At 33.5% G+C, this 14,281-nt stretch overlaps 1 protein-coding gene across 2 annotated transcripts in view; it reads left to right on the top strand.

Moving 5' to 3' along the window:
- Positions 1–7,182: 7,182 nt before the first annotated feature.
- The window catches only part of LOC139518911 (baculoviral IAP repeat-containing protein 8-like), a 64,012-nt gene continuing 56,913 nt past the window's right edge, over positions 7,183–14,281 (top strand). Inside the window, exons 1-2 of one of the 2 annotated variants that reach the window (XM_071310595.1) lie at positions 7,183–7,330; positions 7,488–7,589. The gene's annotated coding sequence lies outside the window, so the exon portion shown is untranslated. The remainder of the gene's footprint in view (positions 7,331–7,487; positions 7,590–14,281) is intronic. The other variant, XM_071310594.1, reaches the window with a different exon arrangement.

The following is a 14,281-nucleotide window of genomic DNA, read 5'->3' as shown; positions in this document are numbered from 1 at the left end:
GTGATGATTCAAAATTTTATTTTTGAGTTATTGAGTATTTTGTAAAAAAGGGGGAGGGTTTTTTTTACATGTCGCACCACATCTCAAGAACGATTTATGATTATTGCTTAAAACTTTACAAATGTCTTTGTTATATTAATCTAAAGATCTGTATACTTTTTGGTGATGATTCAAAATTTCATTTTTGAGTTATTGAGTATTTTGTAAAAAAGGGGGAGGGTTTTTTTACATGTTGTGCCGTATCTCAAAAACAATTTATTATTCAGAGCTCCAGATAAGCTGCGTATTTGCGTGATCACGCAATAAAAATAATAAAAAAACCAATGCAATTGCCCATTGCAGGGTTCAATAACCCAATTATTTCAAAGGAAAACCCAATTATATGCCCAAACCATGAGTTCTCAACCCTTTAATTGGCTACTGTTTGCGTTATTTACCCTTATCTGTTTACAGTCATCGCGTAAATCTATGATAGTAATATTTATAATTGGAAATTTCCTTTCGTTCTAAAAATAGATCCCTGCATCAAGTAGCTGAAACGGGTCCCTGTTGGAGTTTTCCGTTGCTCAATAGGTACACGTGTTTTTGAAAACATTTCGGTCTTCTCTGCGTTTATCCAATTAGCATGTATCATTTAGTCATATTTCTTTTGCATTGCTCGAGATTTATCATAACATACATTGAATTAAAACGAAAGTGAATGTCCGGTAAAAATATTCTTTTTGAAAAGCTGAGGGAAAGTTATGATAACAAGACTCAGCCAGTGTTTTAGGAAGCGTCCATCGAAAGCACGGGCGTGTGTGCGTAACGAGAACATTGCTAATAAACACGAGGTTTCGTCAAAAACGAAATCAGTTGGAAAAAGTGAAAGGCCAAATCAATTATGACATGATAAAGCATGAGAAACCAAAAGTTCTAATTAAAGACAACTAAACCCAGATTTATATAAATTGAATAAACCAAAATCAGTCAAGTAAAATTAGAGTTTATGTAGTATTTTTTTTCTTCATTTTACGGAATACACGCACAGGCACTGGTCTCAGAATTTATTATATAAAGGTGTAAGACGAGTGCCTGTGAATACACATATCCGTTTTTGTGAGAAAATACAAAACTGGCAGAAGGTTTGGAACGGGACACAAATTAAACCTACAATTGCTCCTCAGTGAATAAACCAAATAAAACAGCTAGCAAATATATAACCCTAACCCTAAACCAAATAAAACAGCTAAACAAAGAAAGAAACATATTTAAGATGGAAAAAAATCTGGGGTTGATATTGCCTAAATATTCAATATTGTGTTGATGAAAAAACCCAATACATTCAGGAGCTTGGTGGTGAAAAACCCAATTTGATATTAACATGAGGGGTGAATTGAAATTGATAATGCAATTAAAAAACTTTATCACCCAATTATATAAGAAAATGGTGGGTAAAAAACCCAATTTGTGAATTCTTATCTGGAGCTCTGAGTATTATTGCTTAAAACTTTACACCCTTCTTTGTTATATTAATCTTAAGATCTGTATACTTTTTGGTGATAATTAAAAACTTTATTTTGGAGTTATTGAGTATTTTGTTAAACAGGGGAGGTTTTTTTTTACATCATGTCGCGCTCTACCTCAAAAATAATTTATGATTATTGCTTAAAACTTTACACACTTCTTTGTTATATTAATTTAAAGATCTGTATACTTTTTGGTTTTGATTCAAAATTTTATTTTAGTGATATTTGGTTTTTTGTAAAAAAAAAAACAGGGTTGGGGGTTTTACATGTCCTGCCATGTCTCAAAACAATATATGGTTATTGCTTGAAACTTTCTCAGTAACTATTTATGATTATTGCATAAAACCTCCACACAAGACGTCGGGCGTATCATGTGCTCATGGCGCAGCTGTTTATTGAGGATATTGTTTACTTTATCAATTGAGAAATGTTAGTTTTTGAGGATATTGTTTACTTTATCAATTGAGAAATGTTAGTTTTTGAGGATATTGTTTACTTTATCAATTGAGGAATGTTAGTTTTTGAGGATATTGTTTACTTTATCAATTGAGAAATGTTAGTTTTTGAGGATATTGTTTACCTTATTAATGCTTTATAAATCAATGTTTTTTTATGCCCCACCTACGATAGTAGAGGGGCATTATGTTTTCTAGTCTGTGCGTCCGTTCGTTCGTTCGTCCGTTCGTTCGTTCGTTCGTCCGTCTGTCCCGCTTCAGGTTAAAGTTTTTGGTCGAGGTAGTTTTTGATCAAGTTGAAGTCCAATCGACTTCAAACTTGGTGAATTCTTATCTGGAGCTCTGAGTATTATTGCTTAAAACTTTACACCCTTCTTTGTTATATTAATCTTAAGATCTGTATACTTCAAACTTGGTACACGTGTTCCCTATGATATGATCTTTCTAATTTTAATGCCAAATTAGAGATTTACCCCAATTTCACGGTCCACTGAACATGGAAAATGATAGTGCGAGTGGGGCATTCGTGTACTGAGGACACATTCTTGTTTTTATAAGTTTTTTCTTGATTTTGTTACCGGTTGATATTTTATTATGCTGTCTGAACAAAATTTATTTGAAAATGTTTTTTTTACAGTATATAGAATAGTTTCCATCTGTATGCCATAACAATTTTCGATCCCCCCCTACTAGTCGAAGGGGCATTTAGTCCTTCCTTTTGTACACCCCCTATATTGGTTTCTATCCTTTAAATGTAAGTTAACCTGATGCAAATGTTATGAAACTTATACACAAGCCTTAATACATGTACCACCAAACACAGATCAGTTTTCTTATCGAAAGTTAGTGGTTTGCTCCAAGCACTCCAACTTCTTCCATCAATAAAAACTGGACGCCATGAAATAGCCTAAATATGGTGCTTAAAAGTGGCGTTAAAACACCAAAAATCAAATCAATCACAGATCACTTTGAATTCAGGTAGCTTCACCTTCATGGTTCTCAAAGTTATGTCCCATTGTAAATGAGAAAATTGCCGAAACTGCTGTTTCCACTTTAATTTGCCTGAACCAAATGTAATGAAACTTAACAAGCTGGGGCATGGGGGCAGTCCCAGCACGTGTGTCACATGGACACATTCTTCTTTTATTGATAATTACATTTTTTAATTGGTCATATTCCAATGGTATATAAACACAAATTGTGATGTGTTATATAAATTGGTTAAATGCATAGATTAAAACAGACTTGAATATTAGCTCTTGGCCTTTCTTGAATAACTGAATAAGAAGGATCATATATATAAGATAAAACTTCCTTGTGATATTTTCTGTTTTTCCTTCTGAATATGGAGTTGAAGTTTTGAAACAAATGATAAAAGGAGGGACTGAATGAAAGTGTAGAGGCTTTTTGAGAGGCAAAACAACATTTTATTTTTGTTTTTACCAAAAAATGTTATTTTCTACAAACTTGTGAAATTGATTGATATATTCCAACCATTTTAATCTTCTTTCTTTCCATTTTAAATGAATTTCAGACATGTTCTTGAGTTAAGGAACTTAAATTTGTCAGCTAAAGTAGACAATCAAAGTTGTTTTTATATTTGATGTACCAGTCTTTATCAATAAAATGATTTACAGCATGTCTACTCAGTTCGTATTACTTGATTCCTTTAAAACATTTATACAATATTGGTATAAAACCACTAATTCATAGCCCCATTGCTTTCTATGTTGAATTCTGTAATTTCCAGCATTTATGGCTACTTTGTATTAAGTTAAAAAAAAAAGTGGCTGTTGTTTCATATCAAAACTATACCTTATCCTGAATTGTGCTGAAATATTCAACATACCTTTAATTCCATAATAGAGCGTGCTGGTTCCCGGAAGTTTGATAGTACAGAAAGTACTTCTGATTTGAACAACCGGGCATACAAGACGTCTAATTAAAGTTCTATATACTTCTTCATTATTCAAAAGAAATTTCAACAAGGGTTCAACAGTGATCTCAATTACTCAAGCTTTCATTTAATTTGATACAAACACTATCCAAATATTTCACCTATTGTTTAAGATACAGCTATGCGTAGGAACTATTTTGTTTAAAATATTTACTACTTTCTTGTATGTTCTTTCTGACCAGGCCTGAATTAGTGCAACATACAGTCTTTAATAATAGAAAGCTCTACACATTACGTCAAGTTTTAAATTCTCTAGAGTGTATGAAAGGTGTCAATGAATTTAACAGGAAAAAAATTTGATTTTCAACATAAGATAACTTTAACACTTACAGTACAAGTCATATGCCAGGCACATGAACTAGTTATTAACCCTTTTCAAGTGTTCAGATACTTAAAATAGTACAGTCACTACATTATTTAAATCAGTCTCCAAAACAAAGTTGAACTTGTCCGCAGCGGTTCTCCAAAACCACTTGCCATATTTACTCAAGGTTTCATAAAATGTTAGACTAACATGTCTAGGTGAGCCATCAATCTTTCGTGTGTGGTTTGGGGTATTTTAAGGGGCCTAAAGAAGGGAGGGGGTTCACTATAGAACCCTATGGGATTTAATTTTTTTTAAACTATAACTTGAAAACAAAGTGATAGACACATGCAGTCTTCAGAAATAATTACCGGTCAATAAAGCAAAACAAATCAAATGAAATATAGGGTGAGTTGTTAGGGGTCATCCCCACCCCCGTCAATTAGAGAATGTGCTTTTTTCTTGTAAACGGTCAAGATACCCTCCCCTAAACCATATATATTCTTGTATGGGACAATAAAACAAATCAAATGAAATATAGGGGAGGTCCTGGGGGGTCACCCCCAACCCCTAAGGTTTGAAAACTTGTAAACAGTTGACATCCCCACCTGGAAACCATATATATTCTTTTATGGGACAATAAAACAAATCAAATCAAATATAGGGGAAGTCAACAGGGGTCACCCCTACCCCCTCATGTTTGATAACTTGTAAACAGTCAAGATCCCCACCCCTAAACTATACATATTCTTGCATGGGACAATAAAACAAATCAAATGGAATGTACGGTAGGTGAAGTCCCTCAATGTCACCCCACCCCCTACGGTTTGAAAATTTGTAAACGGTCGACATCCCCACCCCTAAACCAAATATATTCTTTTATGGGACAATAAAACAAATCAAATGAAATATAGGGGAAGTCATTGGGGTTCACCCCACCCCCTCATGTTTGATAACTTGTAAATGGTCGAGATCCCCACCCCTAAACCATATTTATTCTTATATGGAACAATAAAACAAATCAAATTAAATAAAAGGCGAGTCTCCTGTGGTCACTCCCACCCCATAACCATATATATTCTTGTATGGGACAAAAAAACAAATCAAATGAAATAAAGGGCAAGTCCCCTATGGATCCCCCCCTTTTGAGAACTTGTTAACAGTTGAGATCCAAACCCCTAAACCATATATTATTCCTGTTCGTCATTTCAAGAAGATTTGAATGACATTCAGGGTCAATCCCATATCACTTTACTAAACCAAACCAATTTGTGCTGGACTTTGCCCAATGTCAGGCGACCATGGGAATGACGAATTATGGGAGCTTTGTTTGGGAGACTTCTTAACAGCATCATGTTACAATTACTTCTTGTTATTATTGTAAAATCCCTGCATTAATATCATCCTGCCTAATTGCTAGGTAAATTTTGTAGAATAATTGCATACAACCCAGTAGAGATCCCTCTTTGATTTTGTCTACTAATTTTGGAAGAAGATCAATTTTAATGTGTACTTTGAAATGTCCAAAGAAAAATGTACCTTCATGATTTAATTTTGGAGATGATTTGGTCTGAAATTAGTATTATTTAAGGAAAATCCTGAAATTGCATAAATAAGGACTTTTAAGGAAAGTAACAATACTTTTAAAAGAACAGTCATCACTTATCAGGGTATTTATACGACCACAAACAAATATTGAGTTGTCGTCGTCCAAAGACATTTGGTTTCCGTACAATAACTTTAGTATAACATGTATAAGTGATTAGAAATCTATGAAAATTATAACCACAAAAGGAAGGTTGGGATTATTTTTTGGGGGTTGTGGTCCTAACAGTTTAGGAATAAGGGGCCAAAATGTGGCCCAAATAAGCATTTTTCTACTTTCCAGACAATAACTTCTGGAATGCTGTATGGATCTCTCTAAAATTATACCAAGTGGTTCCATGACAGAAAGGGATGGTTAGGATTGGCTTTGTGGGGTTATGGATCTAACCGTTTAGGAATTAGAGGCAAAAAAGGGGGGAAAACAAAGGTTTCCTGGTTAATTGACAATTAATTTTGCCCCCCAAAAAAGGGTGGGGGTGGTGGTGGTCGTGGGGTCAGTTCTCAACAGCATTTCTTTTTTTTTTGGGGGGGGGGGGGGGGGTTCGCAACAGCATGCTGTATTGCACAATAGCAATAAATTGAATATGAATTCAAATCATATAACCAATTCTAAGTTTTTGAATTTTTAGGCAGATTAATATTTGCTCTTTTGAAAGATAGTTGAACTTTTGACATTTTTTGGAGTATTTACTTGCATAAGAGGAGCGTTTTCAGATAACTCCTCCTACAGTTTGAATTCTAGGAAATTTTCACTTTTCTGGCTGTTTGTACATACATGTATATTGAAAGTGTGCATGTGGTCAGGGTTTTAAGTTTTAATAATATTTGCTCTTTAGGGAGATAGTTTAACTTTGTCATTTTGGGGGTATAAGCAGTTATATATTATAGTCATTTTAAAATAACACTTTGCATCTGTGGGAGCATCAGTAGTAGTGTCTCCCAGATACAATACTATCTCAAAGAAAGTTCTACATTAACTTTGTAAGAATACAGCTACTTCAGAGTGGAGTGCTGTGGCATCACTTTGTCCAGTTTCCTTAAGTATTGTCATCAACACATTGAAAGTGAGTTACTTCAGAGAGGAGTGCAGGACATTAATTTTTCTATAAAAAAAAATGTGGTATGATTGCAAATGAGACAGCTGTCCACAAGAGACGAAAATGACACAAAAAATAACAACTACAGGTCAAGAGCAAAGCCCATACCATATAGTCAGCTAGTTTCCTTAAGTATTGTCATCAACACATTGAAAGTGAGATACTTCAGAGTGAAGTGCAGGGGCATTACTTTGTCTAGTTTCCTTAAGTATATCATCAATACATTGAAAGTGAGGAAGTGTATAGTAATGACCCTGAAACACCATCCAGATTATAAATTTAATGCACCATTATCTAATCTGATGAAATCATGCTTTGTTAACTCTTGTGTTAAACATCTGCGGTGAATGATCTTTTCATCGAAGTTACTACTATTGTAACACTAAATTGTTTTTTATTCTCAGGTAATTGGTGGGCGGTTTAAAGAGATAAAATCAATTATGGATATGATTTGCCAGTTATTCAAGTGTGATATAAATCATCTACTGTTCACAACTATTTTCAGTTATTGATATGAATGTCTCTTTAGCTTTGTCCTACACTGTTATTATTTTGTTACAGTTATATAAACAAGTCACACTGTGGTTGTGTATAATTACATAGAGTACATAGAAGTCAAGTGAAGTGCAGGTAGAAGTGTGCTCAGGATCAACATTTAGACAGGTAAAGTAATCATAATCTTTTTAAATAATATACTCTATTAGTTGTTGAAAATACACCTTATTGCTATTTGTCCGCCATTACTTGACATCACACAGGTTCCTGTAAATTTTGACATCATAATACAAAATATCTGACACAACAAACAAAAAGTGATTGTTGTATGACTTTGATAGTTCAAGTGGGACAGATTCTCAGGTCAACCAGGAATAGTGATAAGGGGTATTGAATTCAGTGCTAATATTTCATACTTTACCAAAAATACGTTTTAGTGGTATCATCTATCACAAATATTTCAAATGAGCACTGAAAATTGTTGATTTTTTCCTTTTGGTGAACACCATGGGTGTTGACCATGTTTTTTAAAAATTGGTTAAGAGTACCATATCACTTTATTTCTGGAATTAAGTCTTTCACAGGAAAAGATCGTCAACTGTCAAACGAAGTTTTTGGCTTGCATCTCAAAATCTAAAGCATTTAGATCAAATCTCACAAGGGGTAAATAGTGCAATAGGTCAAGATTTATTACCCCTGAAATTTTCTGACGAATCACCCGTTGTTTGGTTGCTGCCGCTAAATTGGTTATTTTAAGGAAATTTTGCAGTTTCGTTGAGCCTTCAACTTATGTTCCAGAAAAAAGCTCGACATAGGGATAGTGATCCGGCGGCAGCAGTGTTGGCTAACTTCTTCAAAGCTTTATATTTTAGAAGGTAGAAGACCTGGATGCTTCATACTTTGTATATGTATGCCCCATGTTATGAAGTTCTGTCAGTCACATGTCGAATCATGGCAATGTCCTTGACCTCATTTTCATGAAAAAAGAGTTTTTCTTTTTTTTAACAGTAATATTAATTTTCTCTCTTATTATAAGTGATAGGATAACTATATTTGGTATGTGCGTACCTTGCAAGGTCCTCATGCCCGTCAGACAATTTTCACTTGACCTCGACCTCATTTCATGGATCAGTGAACAAGGTTAAGTTTTGATGGTCAAGTCCATATCTCAGATCCTATAAGCAATTGGTCTAGTATATTCGGTGTATGGAAGGACTGTACACGTGTACATGTCCAACTGGCAGGTGCCATTTGACCTTGACCTTATTTTCATGGTTTAGTGATTATAGTTAAGTTTTTGTGTTTTGGTCTGTTGTTTCTTCTACTGTATGCTATAGGTCTACTATATTTGGTGTATGGAATGATTGTGAGGTGTACATGTTTAGCTGGCAGGTGTCATCTGACCTTGACCTCATTTTCATGGTTCAGTGGTTAAAGTTAAGTTTTTGAGTTTTGGTCTTTTTAGCTCACCTGGCCTAAAAGGCCATGTGAGCTTTTCTCATCACTTGGCGTCCGTCGTCGTCGTCGTCGTCGACGTCATTGTCTGTCGTTGTTAACAATTTTTCAAACATCTTCTCCTCTGAAACTACTGAATGGATTTGAATGAAACTTAGCATGATTGTTCCTTAGATTATCCTGCACAAAGTGTGTGCTTCGATTTTTGATCCGTCAAAAAACATGGCCGCCGTTACTTAAAATAAAACATAGGGGTCAAATGCAGTTTTTGGCTTATATCTCAAAAACGAAAGCATTTAGAGCAAATCTGACGGGGTAAAAATGTTCATTAGGTCAAGATCTATCAGCCCTGAAATTTTCAGATGAATAAAACAAACCATTGTTGGGTTGCTGCCACTTAATTGGTAATTTTAAGGAAATTTTGCAGTTTTTGGTCATTATCTTGAATATTATATAGATAAAGATAAACTGTAAACAGCAAAAATGATCAGCAAAGTAAGATCTACAAATAAGTTAATATGACCAAAATTGTCAATTGACCCCTTAAGGGGTTATTGTCCTTTAATGACAATTTTTCACAATTTGTTCATCATATTTGCTAACTTTAAAAAATCTTCTCCTCTAAAACTACTAAACCAAATTCAACCAAACTTCAACTGAATGATCAGTAGGGTGTATAAAATAAAGTTTGTGCTTTATTTTTTATTTCGTCAAAAAACATGGCCGTCATGGCTAAAAATAGAACACAGGGTAAAATGCAGTTTTTGGCTTATATCTCAAAAACTCCAGCATTTAGAGCAAATAAGACAATAAGTTAAAGTATTTATTAGGTCAAGGTCTACCTGTCCTGAAATTTTCAGCCGAATTGGGTGACTGGTTTTTCAGGTATAATGCCCCTGAATTGATGATTTTAAAGAAATTTTGCAGTTTTTGGTTATTATCTTGAATATTATTATAGATACAGATAAACTGTTAATAGCAAAAATGTTAAGCAAAGTAAGATCTACAAATAAGTCAATTTGACCAAAATTGTCAATTGACCCCTTAAGGAGTTATTGCCCTTTAAAGACTTTTTTCACAATTTGTTCATCATGTTGACTTACTTTAAAAAATCTTCTCCTTTGAAACTGCTGTATCAATTTCAGCCAAACTTAGGCTAAATGAGTTTCAGAGTATCTAGTATAAATTTTATATTTCATTTCCTTGTATGTCAGAAACATAGCTCCTATGGCTAAAATAGAACATAGGAGAAAATGATTTTTTTTTTGCTTTTGAAGAAAATAGGACGATTCAAAGAACATTTAAATAAATTGAAAAGCCAAAATAATCATTGATGAGAGATTTAACCAAAAAAATTAAGGTGAGCGATTCAGGCTCTTGAGAGCCTCTTGTTTTCTAATACTATATGCAATAGGTCAACTATATTTGGTGTATGGAAATATTTTATGATCTATATGTCAGTCGCGCATTTTTTATTTGACCTTGACCTCATTTTCATGGTTCATTGCTCAGTGTTAAGTTTTTGTGCTTTGGTCTGTTTTTCTTAAAAAACTATAAGCAATAGGTCAACTATATTTCTTGTATGGAAGAATTTTTAGCTGTACATGCCTGCCTGGCATGGTTCATCTGACCTTGACCTCATTTTCATGGTTCAGTGGTCAATGTTTAGTTTTCTTGTTTAATGTTAAGTTTATGTGACAGATGTAATAAAGCTTTTTATACTGCAACTAGTTGTATTTATTTCCTAAATATAGTAACATAGCTATACTTTGTATAATGTCAATTTCATCATGGAACACTTTCTCCACAATCAGGGGTACATTAAGGGATGAAAATAAGTTTGACATTTGTAGAACCTCGCTCTCCCCCAGTTTCTCAGCCTGATACAAAAAAGTTTATATTTTTGTTTCATTGACCTAATATTGTATATATATTTAGGACTATCAACATAATATCAATGATTAGTAAAGAAGGTTCAGACATTTCAGCGATTGCACTCTTGTTTGAAATGTATTTCAGTTCCGCATCTTGGTATTTTGATATGAACGAGTACTTAATGTGTCTATAGACTATAATCAACATCAGGCATTCAAGTTTTCAAATGTTTGTCTTTTCACATTTATGTTTAAGTCCGATTATTTCAGCATCTTTGTATATTTTTATTTAAAATCATCATCAGGCATTCAATCAAGTTTTTCAAATGTTTGTCTTTTCACTTTTATGTACAAGTCTGAATGTTCTATAACTGTTATAAGATATGTGGAAAACTTAAACTATAAAACTATCTGTATGAAACTTATATAAATTCCATGGATTTCAAATTGCATTCAAAATGGCTATATTTCACTTTCACTTTTCATATGCGATTTTCATTTGCAGAAATTTGATCAAATTTAGCTTGTCAATTAGTGATGAAGATCTGTAATACCTGAATTGCTGCAATTGCACTGTAGCTAATTTCTTGGTATTCTGCCTATTATGATATTTCATTTCAAAGGCTTAAAATGCACTATCAGATACTCTTGATATGAATTAAATATTTAGCATATACATGTTTACCTATGAATGACTCCACTAAATATTATGTACACTTCTATTGCTTTCACTTAACAGAACATTTGATACACAAACTACCAATATGACACGATGAAATCTTCCTATAGAAAAATATACAAAAGTTTGGAAGAAGGATGGTACATACCAGAATAAGTAAAGATGAGAATTATATGATATAAGATGAGTTATTATCTCCTAATTTGGAGAAGTTGACTTTGTTCCTCACAATAAAGGTTCATTTGTTACATAAGTATTCTAACATCTAAGCAACACTGCTTGTGCTTAAGTTTCTTATCTTTGTCTTAGTCTTCTTCTTCATGTTCATCTTCATGAATATTTGTTCTCCAAAACAGGTCTTCTACACTTAAAAAAAAGAGGTTCCTTCCATAGTCCTCAATATAAAGAAGGACAACTGTATTATGGACATATTTCAGCAGCCTCTTGTGACTAAACAGGGAAATACAATGCATCAAGGAAAATCTTGGCATACTATCCACGCACTAACAAACATGACACGGTAAATGTTCTTCTCATATATTTTAAGAAAGTATGATACTAAACCCCTAATGGGAGGGATTGTGCCTGATATTCATATGATGAAGACATAATCTTTCAATCAGTCTGGAGCTGGCATGTCAGTTAACTGCTAGTAGTCTGTTGTTATTTATGTATTATTGTCATTTTATTTATTTTCTTTTGTTACATCTTCTTACATCGGACTCAGACTTCTCTTGAACTGAATTTTAATGTGCGTATTGTTATGCGTTTATTTTTCTACATTGGCTAGAGGTATAGGTGGAGGGTTGAGATCTCTTAAACATGTTTAACCCCGCCACAATTTTGCGCCTGTCCCAAGTCAGGAGCCTCAGGCCTTTGTAAGTCTTGTATGATTTTTAATTTTAGTTTCTTGTGTATAATTCGGAGTTTAGTATGACGTCCTTTATCACTGTACTAGTATACATATTTTTTAAGGGGCCAGATGAAGGACGCCTCTGGGTGCGGGAGTTTCTTGCTATCTTGAAGACCCATTGGTGGCCTTCAGCTGTTGTCTTCTCTGTGGTCGGGTTGTTGTCGCTTTGACGCATTCTCCATTTCCTTTCTCAATTTTATATCTGCTTTCTATAATATGAGTTCTTTTTCAATCAGCATCTTTCAAATGTAGAAGGATTAACAAAATCAGAAACAAATACAAGTCACAATAAATCTACTTACATTGACTTACATTTCTAAGTTATTAGTTTTTCTAAATCCCAAAACTATCTACATGTCCAACAATTCACAAGTCAAATGATCACTCTTAGTCTATATGTACTGGAATGTTAGTTTCTAAATCCCAAAACTATCTACATGTCCAACAATTCACAAGTCAAATGACCACTCTTAGTCTATATGTACTGGAATGCTAGTTTCTAAATCCCAAAACTATCTACATGTCCAACAATTCACAAGTCAAATGATCACTCTTAGTATATATGTACTGGAATGCTAGTTTCTAAATCCCAAAACTATCTACATGTCCAACAATTCACAAGTCAAATGATCACTCTTAGTATATATGTACTGGAATGCTAGTTTCTAAATCCCAAAACTATCTACATGTCCAACAATTCACAAGTCAAATGATCACTCTTAGTATATATGTACTGGAATGCTAGTTTCTAAATCCCAAAACTATCTACATGTCCAACAATTCACAAGTCAAATGACCACTCTTAGTATATATGTACTGGAATGCTAGTTTCTAAATCCCAAAACTATCTACATGTTCAACAATTCACAAGTCAAATGATCACTCTTAGTATATATGTACTGGAATGTTAGTTGCTAAATCCCAAAACTATCTACATGTCCAACAATTCACAAGTCAAATGATCACTCTTAGTATATATGTACTGGAATGCTAGTTTCTAAATCCCAAAACTATCTACATGTCCAACAATTCACAAGTCAAATGATCACTCTTAGTATATATGTACTGGAATGTTATTTTTTAAATCCCAAAACTATCTACATGTCCAACAATTCACAAGTCAAATGATCACTCTTAGTATATATGTACTGGAATGCTAGTTTCTAAATCCCAAAACTATCTACATGTCCAACAATTCACAAGTCAAATGATCACTCTTAGTATATATGTACTGGAATGCTAGTTTCTAAATCCCAAAACTATCTACATGTCCAACAATTCACAAGTCAAATGATCACTCTTAGTATATATGTACTGGAATGTTAGTTGCTAAATCCCAAAACTATCTACATGTCCAACAATTCACAAGTCAAATGACCACTCTTAGTATATATGTACTGGAATGCTAGTTTCTAAATTCCAAAACTATCAACATGTCCAACAATTCACAAGTCAAATGACCACTCTTAGTATATATGTACTGGAAAGCTAGTTTCTAAATCCCAAAACTATCTACATGTCCAACAATTCACAAGTCAAATGACCACTCTTAGTATATATGTACTGGAATGCTAGTTTCTAAATCCCAAAACTATCTTCATGTCCAACAATTCACAAGTCAAATGATCACTCTTAGTATATATGTACTGGAATGCTAGTTTCTAAATCCCAAAACTATCTTCATGTCCAACAATTCACAAGTCAAATGATCACTCTTAGTATATATGTACTGGAATGCTAGTTTCTAAATCCCAAAACTATCTTCATGTCCAACAATTCACAAGTCAAATGATCACTCTTAGTATATATGTACTGGAATGCTAGTTTCTAAATCCCAAAACTATCTTCATGTTCAACAATTCACAAGTCAAATGATCACTCTTAGTATATATGTACTGGAATGCTAGTTTCTAAATCCCAAAACTATCTTCATGTCCAA

This window comes from Mytilus edulis, chromosome 4 (genome assembly GCF_963676685.1).
Source record: "Mytilus edulis chromosome 4, xbMytEdul2.2, whole genome shotgun sequence".
In the NCBI taxonomy this organism is placed as follows: domain Eukaryota; kingdom Metazoa; phylum Mollusca; class Bivalvia; order Mytilida; family Mytilidae; genus Mytilus; species Mytilus edulis.
Note: the sequence above shows the minus strand (reverse complement) of the source record. Positions and strands in the feature narration are given on the sequence as shown.